Raw genomic sequence first — 13,228 nt, 5'->3', positions numbered from 1 at the left:
TGAAAGAGCTTAAAAAGAGATTGAGAGACACTGAAAACAACAACAGAGACATATGGGATGATCTCAAAAGAAGTAACATTCGTATAATTGGCCTGCCAGAGGAAGAAAGAGAGGAAGGGGAAGCAAACATTCTAGAGGAAATAATACAAGAAAATTTCCCAGACCTGAATAACAGAAAGGATATCAAGGTGCAAGAGGCCCAGAGAGCACCAAACAGAATCAACCCAGACCTGAAAACACCAAGACACATCATAGTCACAATGAAAAGAAGTAAGGATAAAGAAAGGATCCTAAAGGCTGCAAGAGAGAAACAAAAAGTCACATACAGGGGAAAACCCATAAGACTTTCTGCAGATTTCTCAACTCAAACTCTAAAAGCCAGAAGGGAGTGGCAAGATATCTATCGAGCCCTGAATGAAAAAGGGTTTCAACCAAGGATTATATATCCTGCTAGACTTTCATTCAAGCTAGATGGAGGGATCAAAACCTTCTTAGACAAACAATAGTTAAAGGAGGCAACTATCACCAAGCCGGCCCTGAAAGAGGTACTAAAAGACCTCTTATAAACAAGAACATCACTATAATACTTGTAATATATCAGAGTAAACAAATTATTTTTTAGAACAATGGCACTACAATACATTAAATCCATAATATCAATAAATGTCAATGGCTTAAACTCACCCATCAAAAGGCACAGGGTGGGGGGATGGATCAGAAAACATAACCCAACCATATGCTGCTTGCAAGAATCACATCTGTCACAACAAGATAAACACAGACTTAAAGTGAAAGGATGGAAAACTATCATACAGGCTAACGGTCCACAAAAAAGGGCAGGAACAGCCATTCTCATCTCAGACACGATAGATTTTAAATTAAATAAAGTAATAAAAGATAGGCAAGGATATTACATAATGATTAGAGGATCAATCAGCCAAGAAGACTTAACAATTATTAACATCTATGCACCCAACGAGGGACCATCTAAATACATTAAACACCTATTGAAAGAATTTCAAAAATACATCAATAGTAATACAATAATAGTGGGAGACTTCAATACCCCACTCTCACACTTAGACAGATGAACAAAGCAGAGAACCAATAAAGATACAAGAGAATTGAATGAAGAGATTGACAGACTAGACCTCTTGGACATTTTCAGACTCCTCCACCCCAAAAAACTGGAATACACCTTCTTTTCAAATCCACACAACACATACTCAAGGATAGACCACATGTTAGGCCACAAAGACAGCATCAATAAATTCAAGAGCATTGAAATCATCCCAAGTATCTTCTCAGACCACAGTGGAGTAAAACTAACTTTTAACAACAAACGGAAAATTATTAAAAGACATAGAATTTGGAAACTAAACAACATGCTCCTTAAGAACCACTGGGTCAGACACTCACTCAAACAGGAAATTCAAATGTTCCTGGAAACTAATGAAAATGAAGACACAACCTATCAAAATATTTGGGACACAGCTAAAGCAGTACTGAGAGGGAAACTTATAGCTATACAATCACATATTAAACACCAAGAAGAAGCCCAAATGAACGAACTTACTACACACCTCAAGGACTTAGAGGAAGAGGAACAAAGGAACCCTAAAGCAACCAGAAGGACAGAAATCACTAAAGTTAGAGCAGAAATAAACAACATCGAAAATAAAAGAACCATACAAAAGATCAATGAAGCCAAATGTTGGTTCTTTGAAAGATTAAACAAAATTGACAAACCCCTAGCCAGACTCACCAAACAAAAAAGAGAGAAGACTCAAATTAATAGAATTGTAAACGATACAGGAGATATCACAACTGACACCACAGAAATCCAGAGAATTCTGCGAAACTTCTATAAAGAACTATATGCCACCAAGCTAGAGAATCTGGAAGAAATGGAACAATTCCTAGAAACCTATGCACTTCCAAAACTGAACCAAGAAGAACTACAAAATCTAAATGCACCAATCACAGACAAAGAAATTGAAACCGTTATTAAGAATCTCCCCAACAACAAAAGTCCTGGACCAGATGGCTTCACAAACGAATTCTACAAAACTTTCATGAAACAGTTAATACCCATACTTCTTAAGCTATTCCATAAGATTGAAGAAACAGGAATACTCCTTTCCACTTTTTATGAAGCCAACATCACCCTGATACCAAAAGCTGATAGGGACAGAACAAAAAAGGAAAACTACAGACCAATATCTCTGAGGAACATAGATGCCAAAATATTAAACAAGATCTTGGCCAACCGGATACAGCAACACATCAAAAAGATTGTTCATCATGACCAAGTGGGATTCATCCCAGGAATGCAAGGCTGGTTCAACATCCGTAAATCAATCAATGTCATTCATCACATCAATAAAAGCAAAGCCAAAAACCACATGATTATCTCAATAGATGCAGAGAAAGCCTTTGACAAAATCCAACACCCATTCATGCTCAAAACTCTACAAAAAATGGGAATAGATGGGAAATTCCTCAAGATAGTGGAGTCTATATATAGCAAACCTACAGCCAACATCATACTCAATGGAGAGAAGCTGAAAGCATTCCCCCTCAGATCAGGGACTAGACAGGGCTGCCCACTGTCACCGTTACTCTTCAACATAGTATTAGAAGTTCTTGCCATAGCAATCAGGCAAGAGAAAGAAATCAAAGGGATACAGATTGGAAGGGAAGAAGTCAAGCTCTCACTATTTGCAGATGATATGATAGTATACATAGAAAGACCTAAAGAATCCAGTAGAAAATTACTGGAAATTGTTAGGCAATATAGCAAGGTATCAGGCTACAAAATCAATGTACAAAAATCAGTGGCATTTCTTTATGCAAACACTAAATCTGAAGAAGAAGACATCCAGAAATCACTCCCATTTACTGTTTCAGCAAAATCAATCAAATACCTAGGAATAAAGTTGACCAAAGAAGTGAAAGACTTGTATGCTGAAAACTATGAGTCGCTACTCAAGGAGATAGAAACTGATACCAAGAAATGGAAAGATATCCCATGCTCATGGATTGGAAGAATAAATATCATCAAAATGAACATTCTCCCCAGAGCCATATACAAATTTAATGCAATACCCATCAAAGTTCCACCAAGCTTCTTTAAGAGAATAGAACAAACACTACAATCATTTATCTGGAACCTGAAAACACCTAGAATTGCCAAAACCATCCTAAGGAAAAGAAACAGAAATGGAGGCATCACACTCCCAGACCTTAAACTATATTATAAAGCCATCATCATCAAAACAGCATGGTACTGGAACAAAAATAGGCACACAGACCAGTGGAACAGAATTGAAAGCCCAGAAGTAAATCCCAACACCTATGGGCATCTAATCTTTGATAAGGGGGCCCAAAGGATTAAATGGAAGAAGGAGGCTCTCTTCAATAAATGGTGCTGGGAAAACTGGGTTGAAACATGCAGAAGAATGAAATTGAACCACTTTATCTCACCAGAAACAAAAATCAACTCCAAATGGATCAAAGACCTAGATGTCAGACCAGAAACAATCAAATACTTAGAGGAAAACGTTGGTAAAACACTTTCCCATCTACACCTCAAGGACATCTTTGATGAATCAAACCCAATTGCAAGGAAGACCAAAGCAGAAACAAACCAATGGGACTACATCAAATTGAAAAGCTTCTGCACATCCAAAGAAACTATTAAACAAACAGAGAGACCCCTCACAGAATGGGAGAAGATATTCACATGCCAGACATCAGACAAGAAACTAATCACCAAAATATATAAAGAGCTCAGCAAACTTAGCCGCAAAAAAGCAAATGACCCCATCCAAAAATGGGCAGAGGAAATGAACAAAACATTCACCACAGAGGAGATCCAAAAGGCTAACAAACATATGAAAAACTGCTCTAGGTCACTGATTGTCAGAGAAATGCAAATTAAGACAACACTAAGATACCACCTCACTCCTGTAAGAATGGCATACATCAAAAAGGACAGCAGCAACAAATGCTGGAGAGGATGTGGGGACAGAGGAACCCTTTTACATTGCTGGTGGGAATGTAAATTGGTACAGCCTTTGTGGAGAGCAGTCTGGAAAACTCTCAGAAGGCTAGACATGGACCTTCCATATGACCCAATAATTCCTCTCCTGGGGTTATACCCCAAGGACTCCATAACACCCAACCAAAAAGAGGTGTGTACTCCTATGTTCATAGCAGCACAATTCATAATAGCTAAAACCTGGAAGCAACCCAGGTGCCCAACAACAGATGAATGGCTGAGAAAGCTGTGGTATATATACACAATGGAATACTATGCAGCTATCAAGAACAATGAACCCACCTTCTCTGACCCATCTTGGACAGAGCTAGAATGAATTATGTTAAGTGAACTAAGTCAGAAAGATAAAGATGAGTATGGGATGATCCCACTCATCAACAGAAGCTGACTTAGAAGATCTGAAAGGGAAACTAAAAGCAGGACCTGATCAAATTGTAAGTAGGGCACCAAAGTAAAAACCCAGTGGTGAGGGGTAGACATGTAGCTTCCTGAGCCAGTGGGGGGTGGGAATGGGCGGGAGGGATGGGTCACGGTCCTTTGGTGATGGGAATGGTGTTTATGTACACTCCTAGCAAAATGTAGACATATAAATCAGTAGTTAATTAATATGAGAGGGGGAAATCAATTGTATGTCTCAAAGGTTCTCAAAAGACAAACTGAATCTTTTTAATAGATAGGCTACGTATTTGATATGCGGACTCTCTCAAAAGCCTAGACCAAGTAGATTAGAAGCTTCCAATAGCACAGCTATATACAAGATACTGGGTACTGTACAGCAAACCATAACAAAGGGACTTTTCAAAGTTAACCCAATTAACAAATAATGTGATGATAATATTAACTATTGATTGTCTTTTTGAACCCTAAGACAGCAGGAACCTCACATCTTCACTATAGAGCCCCTACTTCCCCCAGTCCTGGCACCCTTGGATAGGGCTCACTTTCCCGTATGCATCTCCCAATCCATACCTAATAATATTGCATCCGCCGATCACAACCTAACCAAAGCAACGATTGCCATCTCAACATGCTTCACCTCAGAGTGTATCCAGAGACTTCACGTGTGGAATGACAACCCTTCAGCTTCATTACTCGGGTGAGACCTTTCCTTTTATAGTACACTCTAATTTCATCTCAGGTAGTTCACTTTCTAACAAAGTCCCATAACCTAGACATACACCAGTTTCTGTGAGAGAGAGCGTATGTGCACACGTATCCATAAACTACTGCAAAATATATACCTGAAAGCAGGATTACACTAGAGTTTGCAGTGAGTACCCCCCTAACACTTCCTCTCCACTATTCCAAACTTGGGATCCATGATTGCTCAACAAATTGTTTGGCTTTGTATGTTAACTCTCTTTTCAATCACCAGGTTCCAGATGCCACCAGGATGCTGGCTAGGCTTCCCTGGATTGAAGACCCCACCAATGTGTCCTGGAGCTCAGCTTCCCCAGAGACACACCTTACTAGGGAAAGAGAGAGGCAGACTGGGAGTATGGACCGACCAGTCAACGCCCATGTTCAGCGGGGAAGCAATTACAGAAGCCAGACCCTCTACCTTCTGCAACCCTCAACGACCCTGGGTCCATGCTCCCAGAGGGCTAGAGAATGGGAAGGCTATCATGGGAGAGGGTGGGTTATGGGGATTGGGTGGTGGGAATTGTGTGGAGTTGTACCCCTCCTACCTTATGCTTTTGTTCACTAATCCTTTCTTAAATAAAAAATTTAAAAATAAAAAAAAATAAATAAAAAAAAAAAAAAAAAAGAAATGCATGTATAGATTATGTAACTAGTTAGGGCCCCTAGCCTCCTGTTAACCAGGGCCCTCTGGAGAGGCATTGTGTGAGGAGCAGCTGTGTCAGACTCAGCACTGTTGCTGAGCAGTCCAGGAGCATCAGTCATAAGGGCTTGTTGCTGAGCAACCAGGAGGCTCATGGTGGCACACCATCCTCTATGGAGTTTCAGAGTAGTGGTGGGCCGGCCCCCATGGGAGAAACAATACAGCCTGGCAGGGGGCCAAGCCTCCTTCAGAGGCCCAAGGGTTGTTGGTAGTAAGTATCTGACCTTAGATTCAAAGACTGTAACTTATGTTCTGTGAACAGTCAAACAATTTAGGGGTTTGTTGGTGTACATTTAATTAAGCATAAGCTTGGGGAGCTGGACAGGTGGCTGTGATAGCTAGTGTTCTCATTTTGAACACTATCATGCCTTAGTTTCAAGGTGAATTTTTGGGGTCAGAGCAAAGTGATTCTGCATGTGATATGTAACTTTCCCTAGTGATGTTATTTTAGCAAAGCAAAGTTTCAAATTTGAGAAAAATTAGCAAGCTAAAGCTAATCCGGTTCAATGAGCCTAAGTATTTATGACCAAGTATTTCAATCAAAATCAGAATAAGAACTAGCTGCTAACATTTGAAATGCTATATGAGTTTTCTTTCTGTATAGGAACTTCAGAAAATAATTTATCAAGATCTTATTTTATTTTTAATATTTAAAAAATTCCATAAATGACTCTTTGGGTTTTGCTCAAAAGAAATACCTTGCCAAGGGCCTTGTTTGCTTAAAAGAAATACCTTGCCAAGGGTCTTGTAAGATGACCTACTTCTACTTTTAGCATTTCAAGTTGCCAGTGATGAGCTCTGACTATGACTTCTATTGAGGGCCCAGGTACTTGATTTAAAAACCAAAATATAGCTCCTTTACTATTTTCAGTAACAGAAATTTGTATCAAAATCTAACCTGTGAATTAGCTCTCATATTCAAGTAATAATTAACACTGATTAGCTCCAGAAAAGTGATGGAAGCCTTTCTCTGTTGATTGATTAACTGATTTTTTTTTTTTTTTTTATAACAGAGCAAGAGTGAGAACAGAACTCTGATTGACTCTGGCCTATGACAGTGCCAGGGGTTGAACCTAGACTCTTGGACTTATAAATCTTATCTTCCATTATGTTGTTCTATCTTCCTAAGTCTTGGAAACCTTCCCTTATCTCCCCTCCTTCCATGACATTTCCGTTAAGTACTTCTGGTCTTTGACTGTAACTGCTTATGGTCTTAAGGGTTCAGGGGACAGGGCTTCACTCTGAGTACAAAGGAAAGGCTCTGTGTTGGCATTGGGTCTGCATTCTTTGAAAGACATGTATTATTTCTTTTAAAAAAAAGTCACTAAAAAGTTAAAAATTCTTCTGGAGTCTTGCACACAGATTAAACAAAATTTTATTAGTGGTTTAGTAATGATCGACAAGATTGGAGGATAAGAGGGGTACAATTCCACACAATTCCCACCACCAGAGTTCCACATCCCATCTCCTCCATTAGAAACCTTCATATTCTTTATCCCTCTGGGAGTATGGGTCAACAATCTTTCTGGGGTTGCACACAGATTTTTATTCTACTCATGTATAATACATATACCCACTAATGCATATAAACCATTTAGTCAGAGTAGTACTGAGCTATATAACTAAGATGTCTTATTTAAACCTACTTAACATTTGAAAGTAATCTTCATCTTACTATTTTATCATATATATCATTGGCAGGGACATTATCTTTGAGATGAATGAGAAAATTAAAACATTGAGCACAGTAAGTGCTAAATATTGTTCTATATGACTTAACTAAGCCATTCAAATCAACAGTTCTATTATTTGGGATATTTTACTTATGAGGAGGTCTAGACTTTTTCAGAAAGCCTAAGCAAGTATACACAGCAAAGATTTGAATCCAGAAAGTCTGTTTTTAAGATTCATAGTCTCAGTCATAGCAGTATGCATTAAGTATCCTGTTATCTCATGAGCTCAAGCCATTCAGTGTTCACAGCAAACTTATTTTTAGATTATGATAATGTAAAGAGAATAAAAAGGAAGGAGAATGAAGAATATGGGATCATTTAGATAATCAAGTTTGCTTATTTTATTCTTTGAGGCTGTAGTCCATGGCAGGAAGTCTTTTTAATCAAGCATTTTTGCATCCATTCAGAGTCTACAAACATAAAATACAGATTCAGCAGAAATTTTGCACTGAAGTTACTTCTTTCTCATATGAGAAGTGAGATATATTTTCTTTGGTTTATGAGATGTAAAAGAATTGGAAATGGGGGGCCGGGTGGTGGTGCTCCTGGTTGGGTGCACATGTTGCAATACTCAAGGACCCAGGTTCAAGCCCCTACAGGGGCTTTCCCACCTACAGGGGGGAAGCTTTGAAAGTGGTAAAGCAGGGTTGAAGGTGTCTTTTTGTCTCTTTCCCTCCCTGTATTTCCCTTCCTCTTGATTTCTATCCAATAAATAAAGATAATAATTTTTTTTTTTAAATCTCCTTTAAAAAAAAAAAAAGAAGAATTGGAAATGGGTAGGGTAGGGTAAGGGTCCAGTATAACTTACTCAGTAGAGTGCACACTTTACTGTGTGGGAGAAACCAGCCAGGATACCTGAATACTGGAGTGGAGTGGTACTGTGGCATCTCTCTTCTAGCTTCTCTCTCTGTCTCTATCCAAAATTAAAAGAAAAAAAAAGAAGCCCACAAGGAGCAATCGAATTGCACATGCATGAGGCCCCAGTGAATGATGAAGTTAGTGATAATGGTGATGATAATGATAATAATGGAAAATGACTAAATAAACTATAAGTTCTCCTAAATGTCATATTCATTCATTTATTATTATTTTTGCCACCAGGGTTATCGCTGGGACTGGGTGTCTGCACTACAAATCCACTGCTCACAGCAGCCATTTTTTTTTCTATTTTTATTTGACAGGACAGAGAGAAGTTGAGAGGGGAGGGGAGGTAAAGAGGGATGAGAGAGATGGGCAGATGGTCTCATTAATGTGTCTTGGAAAACATCACCGCTTCAGAGCTCTACCCAACTAAGGAAAGATAGAAACAGGCTGGGGGTATGGATCAACCTGCAAATGCCTGTGCCCAGTGGAGAAGCAATTACAGAAGCCAAAATTCCCACCCTCTGTATCCCCAAAACAATTTTGATCCATACTCCCAGTGGGGGAGAAATGTTAGGGGGAAGATGACCAGAAGACTCTGAACTGTATCTCCATTCAGGATCTGGAGAGAGAGGAGGAAAAAGGAAGGGACATGTGGATGTGTTAATAGGTGTATATGTGAGTTAGAAAGAAAGAGAAGATGGGACAAACAAAAGAACAGGCCTCATATATATGCAAATATAGACAGATGGTTTTAGAAATAGTAATTGTTCCATGTCTACAACCTCAGGAGAACTGCTGTAGCTTACAATGGAGGGGTTGGGGATCCAGAACTCTGGTGGTAATTACACTTCTATAATTGCAGAATTGAACCCCTGTTATCTTGTAATTATGTAAATCAATATTAATTCACTAATAAAAAAATTTAAAAAGAGAGAAGGAAAGATAGGCAGACATCTGTAGATGTGCTTCACCACTTGTGAAGCAGCCTCCCTGCAGGTGGGGAATGGGGGCTCGAACCCTTGTCCTTGCTCATGGTGATATGTGCACTTAACTGGGTGAGCCATTGCCTGCCCCCCAAAGTTCATATTTCTTAGGGCATTGTGATACAAAGAAAAATAATAAGTGTTATGGAAATGATATTTAATTATTAGAAAAACAACACAGGAGAAATAACATATAAAAGATGTGTCACACAGTCCAAGCATATTGTGAAGTTTCATGGTGCCTAGTCAGTCAGTCAGTCATAGGTCTTAGAGTCAGAGGTGAACTTGAGTCTTGGCTCTGTGATTTACTAGCTTAAGGATACATCTCACTATCAAAAGAGATTTACTTTGTAGTAGATTCATTGTGATGAGTAAATGGAATAAAATGCACAATGTCTAGCAAGGCTCATTACACAGATGTGTCTTAAATATTAAAATTCCTTTATATCCACTCACCATCTCAATAGCAGCAGTAATTATAGAATAGAAAGAAGAGGGTTTCACTGTGTGATCACTGGGTTAAAGTTTTCAACATTTCTAAGATTCCTGGCTAGTTTTGTTCACTATATATGTCAAAGTAGCTGTGTAGTGTAAGAGTTGCCTGCTTAGTTAAAAAGCCTGGCTATATTGTACCTATTATAAGTGTCTATAGCACTGACTTGAATCTAAGAAGGCAGTTGGCCTGAATGTTATTTATACTTTGTAGCAACTCATATCTGAAACATGAATGTATCTCTTAGTGATTTTAACTCGTTCCATTTAACTATTATTATTTTTTAGCTATTTAGGCTTCATTCAAATGTTTTTGGATTAATAATTTCAGATAAATTAAAGATTTGTAACAGATAAATTTCTTACTTGGGAAATGTGTATTTATTTCTGATTAGTATGTCTATCTATACTCTTCTGTCACCAAAAACTGTCTATATCTTCCCCGTGATATCTACCACATAGTAGAAAATATTTAATGAATGAGTGAACAAATGAATGACATGGGCTATTTTTTACTTTTTTTATACATGAAATAGATATTAAAGCATTTGAAAATTTTCTAATTGTCAAGGATCTGGTCAGTAAACTAGTTTTATAAAACTGAGAATTCAAAGGGCCTAAGTCGAAGGAGAAAATGTTTAGCACACTCCTATCACAGGAAGTAAAAGCCTATGCCCATGTGTCTAACAACTGCACTGTGATCGATTAAACTTCCAAATAAATAAAAAAGTTATGATAGTTGCTGAAAGAAGGCATATGTAGTGGGTAAAATTAGAATAAAGAGGTCAGGGCTCAATGAAAGGAACACTTAAGAATAAGTAAGTGTAGAAATTTGTGAGTATTCTTCATTTTGTTTGTGAACTCCTTTGTAAATGAATATATGAGCTTTCCATATTTTTTACAGAGATATAAATTAATGTTCTTAGAATCACATATAATGAGGGAGTCGGTGGTAGCACCGTGGGTTAAGCGCAGGTGGCGCAAAGCACAAGAACCGGCTCAGGGATCTTTTACTTTTTGGAAGGCAAAAATAAAGCTCTCAGAACCTCTCTAGGATCCTCATCTGACTCCACTGTTAAACAAAAGTGGCACTTCTTACTGCTGAAACTCTTCAGGGAGAATAATACTGTATATTTTGCATTTTATTGTATGTTATCTTCTTAGATTCCCAGATCAACTCAGAGACATAGGCACAAGAAATATTCTTATCTCACTGACAAATAAGGCTCTGCCAGAAAAAAGGAGGTGATTCCTCAAAGTCAACAGCTGGCAAGCAGATGAGCTAGAAATAAGTTCAGTACTTTCATTTGTATGTCACAGTGACCAGAGGGTTTTCTTTTTTTTTTTTTTAATATTTATTTATTCCCTTTTTTGTTGCCTTTGTTTCTTTTTTTTTATTGTTGTAGTTGTTACTGACATTGTTATTGATGTCGTTGTTGGATAGGACAGAGAAGTAGAGAGAAGAGGGGAAGACAGAAAGGGGGAGAGAAAGATGGATACCTGCAGACCTGCTTCACTGCTTGTAAAGTGACTCCCCTGCAGGTGGGGAGCTGGGGGCTCAAACCGAGATCCTTGAGCCGGTCCTTGTGCTTTGCACCACGTGCGCTTAACCTGCTGCACTACCAACGACTCCCAAGGGTGATTTCTTTTACTCAATTATATGTTATGAGGAACTATGAAAAAAAATGAAAGAGAAGAACAATCATATTATTTCAAAACTGACTTTAAAAAATGGCTAGTATAGTACTGTTGATATTTAGGGAAAATACTTTGAGAATCATCATGAGATATTTCTACCACATAAAATTTGGGGTTTTATACAAATAAAAGGGTTACAAAGCTAATGGTTTATGGAACTTGAGGTGGAAGTTCATAACTGGGTTATACCTCTAACCTAAGAGACTAGTGCAAGTTGTGATCGTATCAACAGAATTGATGAGTGTAGGAAGGAATGGTTGGTTAAAGTCAAACTGTATGGTGCCATTTTAAATGGAATTAGAATAGTGAGTGAGCTGAGGAACACTATGAACTGGAAATAAAATCTGGTCATTTATTGGTAAGGCAAAGAGAAGAAAACACAGAGACAGCATTGCTCCCTTGGCACATTATAAAAAATTGAACTTACTCTGTTGACAGCACATGTAAGCACAGGAATATTGACATACTGGCCCCATACCTTGGAGAGAAAACAACATATTGTCTCCACTATACAATGGAGACATGGCTGTCTTGTCTGAGACAAGACAACCAAACAATTACTTTGTGTCCACTGTAGTGCATAGTGAAAAGGGACTTGGTTTATTGAACCAGTAGTTATAGCCACTAGAGACACCTGCCAGAGTATTTATAGAAATGGAAATAACCAAGTTGTTTGCTGTATTATTTTGTTTAAATAGGGCTTTTTAAAATATAAAGACCTAAAATAATATGAGCAAGAAAAGTATGTTAAGTGGGTTGGATACTTATTCATAACAAATTTCCAAGTTGCCTCTTGCTGCTGAGACATTATGTGTGGGCTGGATCTTACTGGGTTCATTTTCTCTTCCATAATTGCAGTTACCCTTTTGCATCACCGAAGAAAGCAATGTCCTTGTTCTTTGACATTGGGATTCGAAGATGAACCTCTGTAGGGATTTACGGTTTTTAAAGTTAGATCTGAGAAAGAATGTCATTCAGAAAGCAATCTCTTTCTCTGCCTCCTCCTCTTCCCCTCCTCTTTCCCCCTCCTCCTCCTCTAATTTCCCCTCCTCCCTGTCCCCCTACCCCCTCCCCTTTTCTCTCCCCCCCTCCCCTCTCTCCCACTCCATCTCCTTTATTCTTCTAAGGGTCTTTTTCACTCCCTTCCTTTCCCCTTCTTTCTCTCTCTCCCTCCCTCCCTCCCTCCCTTCCTTCCTCCTTTCCTTCCTTCCTTCCTTTCTTCCTTCCTTCCTTCCTTCCTCAGTTAGACACAGAGAATGAGGGAAAGAGGAAGAAGCCTCAGCAACAAAAAGCTTCCTTCAGGGCTGTTGGTGGAGGCTAGGCTCAAGCATGGGTCCTGTGCATGGCAAAGGCACACACTATCCAAGTGAGCTGTTTTGCCAGCCTGTGAAGCTGTTTTCAATGGAAATTTGAAAAGCAGAAGAACAATCTATGTCTTGCTAAATTACTGACTTTACATAAGTTGTAAAATACATTTACTGAATATAGGAATGTCTCTGACTGCTTATTTACAGTCGTAGAGCAAAATACAAGAAGATTGCTCTGAATATAG

At 38.6% G+C, this 13,228-nt stretch overlaps 1 protein-coding gene across 4 annotated transcripts in view; it reads left to right on the top strand.

The window, feature by feature from the left end:
* PKIB (cAMP-dependent protein kinase inhibitor beta) overlaps window positions 1-13,228 on the top strand; it is a 130,448-nt gene that overhangs the window by 15,461 nt on the left and 101,759 nt on the right. Inside the window, exon 1 of one of the 4 annotated variants that reach the window (XM_060190528.1) lies at window positions 6,027-6,117. The exons of the other annotated variants lie outside the window; for them this stretch is intronic. The gene's annotated coding sequence lies outside the window, so the exon portion shown is untranslated. Of the gene's footprint in view, window positions 1-6,026; window positions 6,118-13,228 lie in introns of those variants that run through there. 4 annotated transcript variants of the gene reach the window in all.

This window comes from Erinaceus europaeus, chromosome 4 (assembly GCF_950295315.1).
Source record: "Erinaceus europaeus chromosome 4, mEriEur2.1, whole genome shotgun sequence".
In the NCBI taxonomy this organism is placed as follows: Eukaryota; Metazoa; Chordata; class Mammalia; order Eulipotyphla; family Erinaceidae; genus Erinaceus; species Erinaceus europaeus.
The sequence above is the reverse complement of the archived record's forward strand: the minus strand, read 5'-3'. Positions and strand labels throughout refer to the sequence as shown.